Source organism: Oncorhynchus keta, chromosome 13 (genome assembly GCF_023373465.1).
Source record: "Oncorhynchus keta strain PuntledgeMale-10-30-2019 chromosome 13, Oket_V2, whole genome shotgun sequence".
NCBI classification, from domain to species: domain Eukaryota; kingdom Metazoa; phylum Chordata; class Actinopteri; order Salmoniformes; family Salmonidae; genus Oncorhynchus; species Oncorhynchus keta.
This window is the reverse complement of record NC_068433.1, coordinates 5,278,143-5,285,642: the sequence shown is the minus strand read 5'-3', so window position 1 is coordinate 5,285,642 and position 7,500 is coordinate 5,278,143. Positions and strand designations below refer to the sequence as shown.

Sequence of the window (7,500 nt, the reverse complement as noted above, 5' to 3'; positions counted from 1 at the left end):
CCTTTCACATTACTTAGCGTTTCCTTTGTTTTGACTGTGACCTGAACATGTATCCTGTTTTATTCATATGTTTTAACTGAGAAGGCTAGTTAAAAGCTACAACCCTAGCACTAGCAACATGCGCTAGCAACTTGCTCTACCAACCTGCGCTAGCAACATGCGTTAGCAACTTGCTCTACCAACCTGCGCTAGCAACATGCGCTAGCAACTTGCTCTACCAACCTGCACGAGCAAACCTGCACTAGCAACTTGCGCTAGCAACTTGCTCTACCAACCTGCACGAGCAAACCTGCACTAGCAACATGCGCTAGCAACTTGCTCTACCAACCTGCGCTAGCAACATGCGCTAGCAACTTGCTCTACCAACCTGCGCTAGCAACATGCGCTAGCAACTTGCTCTACCAACCTGCGCTAGCAACATGCGCTAGCAACTTGCTCTACCAACCTGCACTAGCAACATGCGCTAGCAACTTGCTCTACCAACCTGCGCTAGCAACATGCACTAGCAACTTGCTCTACCAACCTCTGCTAGCAACTTGCTCTACCAACCCTAGCACTAGCAACCTGCGCTAGCAACTTGCTCTACCAACCTGCACGAGCAAACCTGCACTAGCAACCTGCACTAGCAACCTGCGCTACCAACCTGCGCTACCAACCTGCGCTAGCAACATGCTCTACCAACCTGCACGAGCAAACCTGCGCTACCAACATGCACTAGCAACATGCGCTAGCAACATGCTCTACCAACCTGCACGAGCAAACCTGCACTAGCAACCTGCGCTACCAACCTGCGCTAGCAACATGCACTAGCAACATGCTCTACCAACCTGCACGAGCAAAGCTGCACGAGCAAACCTGCACTAGCAACCTGTGCTACCAACCTGCGCTAGAAACCTGCACTAGCAACCTGCACTAGCAAACCTGCACTAGCAACATTGACTAGCAACCTGCGCTATCAACAAGCACTAGCAACCTGCACTGACAAACCTGCGCTAGCAACCTGCACTACCAACCTGCGCGAGCAACCTGCACTAGCAACCTGCACCCAGCAACCTCTACTAAAAACATTGACAAGCAACCTGCACTACCAACCTGCACTAGCAACCTGCACTAGCAACATTGACTAGCAACCTGCACTAGCAACATTGACTAGCAACCTGCACTAGCAACATTGACTAACAACCTGCACCCAGCAACCTCTACTAAAAACATTGACTAGCAACCTCCACTAGCAACCCCTACTAGCAACATTGACTAGCAACTTTCACTAGCTACCTTCCCTAGCAACCTGCACTAGCAACATTGATTATCAACCTGCACTAGCAACATTGACTAGCAACCTGCACTAGCAACCTGCACTAACAACCTGCACTAGCAACATTGACTAGCAACCTGCACTAGCTACCTGCACTAGCAACCTGCACTAGCAACATTGACTATCAACCTGCACTAGCAACATTGACTAGCAACCTGCACTAGCAACCTGCACTAGCAACATTGACTAGCAACCTGCACTAACTACCTGCACTAGCAACATTGACTAGCAACCTGCACTAACTACCTGCACTAGCAACATTGACTAGCAACCTGCACTAACTACCTTAACTAGCAACATTGACTAGAAACCTGCACTAACAACCTGCACTAACTACCTGCACTAGCAACATTGACTAGCAACCCGGACTAGCACCCTGCACTAAGTACCTTCACTAGCAACATTGACTAGCAACCTGCACTAGAAACAATGACTAGCAATCATTCACTAGCTACCTGCACTAGCAACCTGCACTAGCAACCTCCCCCCTCCTCTCGCTCTCTCCCCCCTCCTCTCGATTCTCTCTGTGTGTGTACTGACACGTGACCTACGGTATGGTATAGTATAGTATGGTATGGTATAGTAAGTATAGTATAGTATGGTATGGTATGGTATAGTATAGTATAGTATAGTATGGTATAGTATGGTATGGTATGGTATAGTATAGTATAGTATAGTATAGTATGGTATGGTATAGTATGGTATGGTATAGTATAGTATGGTATGGTATAGTATGGTATGGTGTAGTATGGTATGGTATGGTATGGTATGGTATGGTATGGTATGGTATAGTATGGTATGGTATAGTATGGTATGGTATGGTATAGTATAGTATGGTATGGTATAGTATGGTATGGTGTAGTATGGTATGGTATAGTATGGTATGGTATAGTATAGTATGGTATGGTATGGTATAGTATGGTATGGTATGGTACAGTATAGTATGGTATGGTATAGTATAGTATGGTATGGTATAGTATGGTATGGTGTAGTATGGTATGGTATAGTATAGTATGGTATGGTATGGTATGGTATAGTATGGTATAGTATGGTATGGTATAGTATGGTATGGTATGGTATGGTACAGTATAGTATGGTATAGTATGGTATAGTATAGTATGGTATGGTATAGTATGGTATAGTATGGTATGGTACAGTATAGTATGGTATAGTATAGTATAGTATGGTATGGTACAGTATGGTATGGTACAGTATAGTATGGTATAGTATAGTATGGTATAGTATGGTACAGTATGGTATGGTACAGTATAGTATGGTATAGTATAGTATGGTATGGTACAGTATAGTATAGTATAGTATGGTATGGTACAGTATGGTATGGTACAGTATGGTATGGTATGGTATAGTATAGTATGGTATGGTACAGTATAGTATGGTATGGTATAGTATAGTATGGTATGGTACAGTATAGTATGGTATGGTACAGTATAGTATGGTATGGTATGGTATGGTATGGTATGGTACAGTACAGTATAGTATAGTATGGTATGGTACAGTATAGTATGGTATGGTACAGTATAGTATTATATGGTACAGTATGGTATGGTATAGTATGGTATGGTATAGTTTGGTACAGTATAGTATGGTATGGTACAGTATGGTATGGTATGGTATAGTATGGTATAGTATGGTATGGTACAGTATAGTATAGTATGGTATAGTATGGTATGGTACAGTATAGTATGGTATAGTATGGTATGGTACAGTATAGTATGGTATAGTATGGTACCGTATGGTATAGTATGGTATGGTATAGTATGGTATAGTATAGTATAGTATGGTACAGTATAGTATGGTATGGTATGGTACAGTATAGTATGGTATGGTACAGTATAGTATTATATGGTACAGTATGGTACAGTATGGTATGGTATAGTATGGTATGGTACAGTATAGTATAGTATGGTATAGTATGGTATGGTACAGTATAGTATGGTATAGTATGGTATGGTACAGTATAGTATGGTATAGTATGGTATAGTATGGTATAGTATGGTATAGTATGGTATAGTATAGTATGGTACGGTGCAGTATAGTATAGTATGGTATAGAATGGTATAGTACAGTATGGTATAGTATGGTATGGTATAGTATGGTATAGTATAGTATGGTATAGTATGGTATGGTACAGTATAGTATGGTATGGTATAGTATAGTATGGTATAGTATGGTATGGTATGGTATAGTATGGTATGGTATGGTACGGAATGGTACGGTATGGTACGGTATGGTATGGTATAGTATGGTACGGTATGGTATGGTACGGTATGGTATAGTATGGTATAGTATGGTATAGTATAGTATGGTACGGTACAGTATAGTATAGTATGGTATAGAATGGTATAGTACAGTATGGTATAGTATGGTATGGTATAGTATAGTATGGTATAGTATGGTATGGTACAGTATGGTATAGTATGGTATAGTATAGTATGGTACAGTATAGTATGGTATAGTATAGTATGGTATGGTATAGTATGGTATAGTATGGTATGGTATAGTATGGTATGGTATGGTACAGTATAGTATGGTATAGTATGGTACGGTATGGTATGGTATAGTATGGTATAGTATGGTATAGTATGGTATAGTATGGTATAGTATAGTATGGTATAGTATAGTATGGTATAGTATGGTATGGTATAGTATGGTATGGTATGGTACAGTATAGTATGGTATAGTATAGTACGGTATAGTATGGTATAGTATGGTATGGTACAGTATGGTATAGTATGGTACAGTATAGTATGGTATAGTATGGTATGGTACAGTATGGTATAGTATGGTATAGTATAGTATGGTATGGTACAGTATAGTATGGTATGGTATAGTATGGTATAGTATGGTATAGTATGGTACAGTATGGTATGGTATAGTATGGTATAGTATGGTATAGTATGGTATGGTATAGTATAGTATGGTATAGTATGGTATAGTATGGTACAGTATGGTATAGTATGGTATAGTATGGTATAGTATGGTATAGTATAGTATAGTATGGTATAGTATAGTATGGTATAGTACAGTATAGTATGGTATAGTATGGTACAGTATGGTATGGTACAGTATGGTATAGTATGGTATAGTATGGTATGGTATAGTATAGTATGGTATAGTACAGTATGGTATAGTATAGTATGGTATAGTATAGTATGGTATGGTATAGTATGGTATAGTATGGTATAGTACAGTATAGTACAGTATGGTACAGTATAGTATGGTATAGTATGGTACAGTATGGTATGGTACAGTATGGTATAGTATGGTATAGTATGGTATGGTATAGTATAGTATGGTATAGTATAGTATAGTATAGTATGGTATGGTATAGTATGATATAGTATGGTATGGTATAGTATAGTATAGTATAGTAGAGTATAGTATAGTACGGTATAGTATAGTACAGTATAGTATAGTACAGTATAGTATAGTATAGTACGGTATAGTATAGTATGGTATAGTATAGTACAGTATGGTATAGTACAGTATGGTACAGTATCGTACAGTATGGTATAGTACAGTATGGTATAGTACAGTATAGTATAGTATAGTGCAGTATGGTATAGTACAGTATGGTATAGTACATCATAGTATAGTGCAGTATGGTATAGTACAGTATGGTATAGTATAGTACAGTATAGTATATTATAGTATAGTACAGTATAGTATAGTACAGTATGGTACAGTATGGTACAGTATGGTATGGTATAGTATGGTATAGTATGGTATGGTACAGTATAGTATGGTATAGTATGGTATGGTACAGTATAGTATGGTATAGTATGGTATGGTACAGTATAGTATGGTATAGTATGGTATAGTATGGTATAGTATGGTATAGTATGGTATAGTATAGTATGGTACGGTGCAGTATAGTATAGTATGGTATAGAATGGTATAGTACAGTATGGTATAGTATGGTATGGTATAGTATGGTATAGTATAGTATGGTATAGTATGGTATAGTATAGTATGGTATAGTATGGTATGGTACAGTATAGTATGGTATAGTATGGTATAGTATGGTATAGTATGGTATGGTATGGTATAGTATGGTATGGTATGGTATGGTACGGTATGGTACAGTATGGTACGGTATGGTATGGTATGGTATAGTATGGTATAGTATGGTATAGTATAGTATGGTACGGTACAGTATAGTATAGTATGGTATAGAATGGTATAGTACAGTATGGTATAGTATGGTATGGTATAGTATAGTATGGTATAGTATGGTATAGTATGGTATAGAATGGTATAGTACAGTATGGTATAGTATGGTATAGTATGGTATGGTACGGTATAGTATGGTACGGTATGGTATAGTATGGTATAGTATGGTATGGTATAGTATAGTATGGTATAGTATGGTATGGTATGGTATAGTATGGTATGGTATAGTATGGTATGGTATGGTACAGTATAGTATGGTATAGTATGGTACGGTATGGTATGGTATAGTATGGTATAGTATGGTATAGTATGGTATAGTATGGTATAGTATAGTATGGTATGGTATAGTATAGTATGGTATAATATAGTATGCTATAGTATGATGTAGTATAGTATGGTACAGTATGGTATGGTACAGTATGGTATAGTATGGTATAGTATAGTATGGTACAGTATAGTATGGTATAGTATAGTATGGTATGGTATAGTATGGTATAGTATGGTATGGTATAGTATGGTATGGTATGGTACAGTATAGTATGGTATAGTATAGTACGGTATAGTATGGTATAGTATGGTATGGTACAGTATGGTATAGTATGGTACAGTATAGTATGGTATAGTATGGTATGGTACAGTATGGTATAGTATGGTATAGTATAGTATGGTATGGTACAGTATAGTATGGTATGGTATAGTATGGTATAGTATGGTACAGTATGGTATGGTATAGTATGGTATAGTACAGTATAGTATGGTATGGTATAGTATGGTACAGTATGGTACGGTATAGTATGGTATAGTATGGTACAGTATGGTATAGTATGGTATAGTATGGTATAGTATGGTACAGTATGGTATAGTATGGTACAGTATGGTATAGTACAGTATAGTATGGTATAGTATGGTACAGTATGGTATGGTACAGTATGGTATAGTATGGTATAGTATGGTATGGTATAGTATAGTATGGTATAGTACAGTATGGTATAGTATAGTATGGTATGGTATAGTATGGTATAGTATGGTATAGTACAGTACAGTACAGTATGGTACAGTATAGTATGGTATAGTATGGTACAGTATGGTATGGTACAGTATGGTATAGTATGGTATAGTATGGTATGGTATAGTATAGTATGGTATAGTATAGTATAGTATGGTATGGTATAGTATGATATAGTATGGTAGTATGGTATGGTATAGTATAGTATAGTATAGTATGGTATGGTATAGTATGGTATAGTATGGTATAGTACAGTATAGTGTAGTATAGTATAGTATGGTATGGTATAGTATGGTATAGTATGGTATAGTATGGTATAGTACAGTATATTATGGTATGGTATAGTATGGTATAGTACAGTATGGTATGGTATAGTATGGTATAGTATGGTATAGTATGGTATAGTACAGTATGGTATGGTATAGTATGGTATAGTACAGTATGGTATAGTATGGTATAGTATGGTATAGTGTGGTATAGTATGGTATAGTATGGTATGGTATAGTATGGTACAGTATGGTATGGTATGGTATATTATGGTATAGTATGGTATGGTATAGTATGGTACAGTATGGTATGGTATGGTATAGTATAGTATAGTATGGTATAGTATGGTATAGTATGGTACGGTATGGTATAGTACAGTATAGTATGGTATGGTATAGTATGGTACAGTATGGTATGGTATGGTATAGTATGGTATAGTATGGTACGGTATGGTATAGTATGGTACGGTATGGTATAGTATGGTACGGTATGGTATAGTACAGTATAGTATGGTATGGTATGGTATAGTATGGTACAGTATGGTATGGTATGGTATAGTATGGTATAGTATGGTACGGTATGGTATAGTATGGTATGGTATGGTATAGTATGGTACAGTATGGTATGGTATGGTATAGTATGGTATAGTATGGTACGGTATGGTATAGTATGGTACGGTATGGTATAGTATGGTACAGTATGGTAATGTATGGTATAG

At 37.0% G+C, this 7,500-nt stretch overlaps 1 protein-coding gene across 1 annotated transcript in view; it reads left to right on the top strand.

Annotated features, from left to right (window-relative positions):
* The window catches only part of LOC118380292 (4F2 cell-surface antigen heavy chain-like), a 26,217-nt gene that overhangs the window by 17,026 nt on the left and 1,691 nt on the right, over positions 1 to 7,500 (top strand). The gene's annotated exons all lie outside the window — the stretch shown is intronic.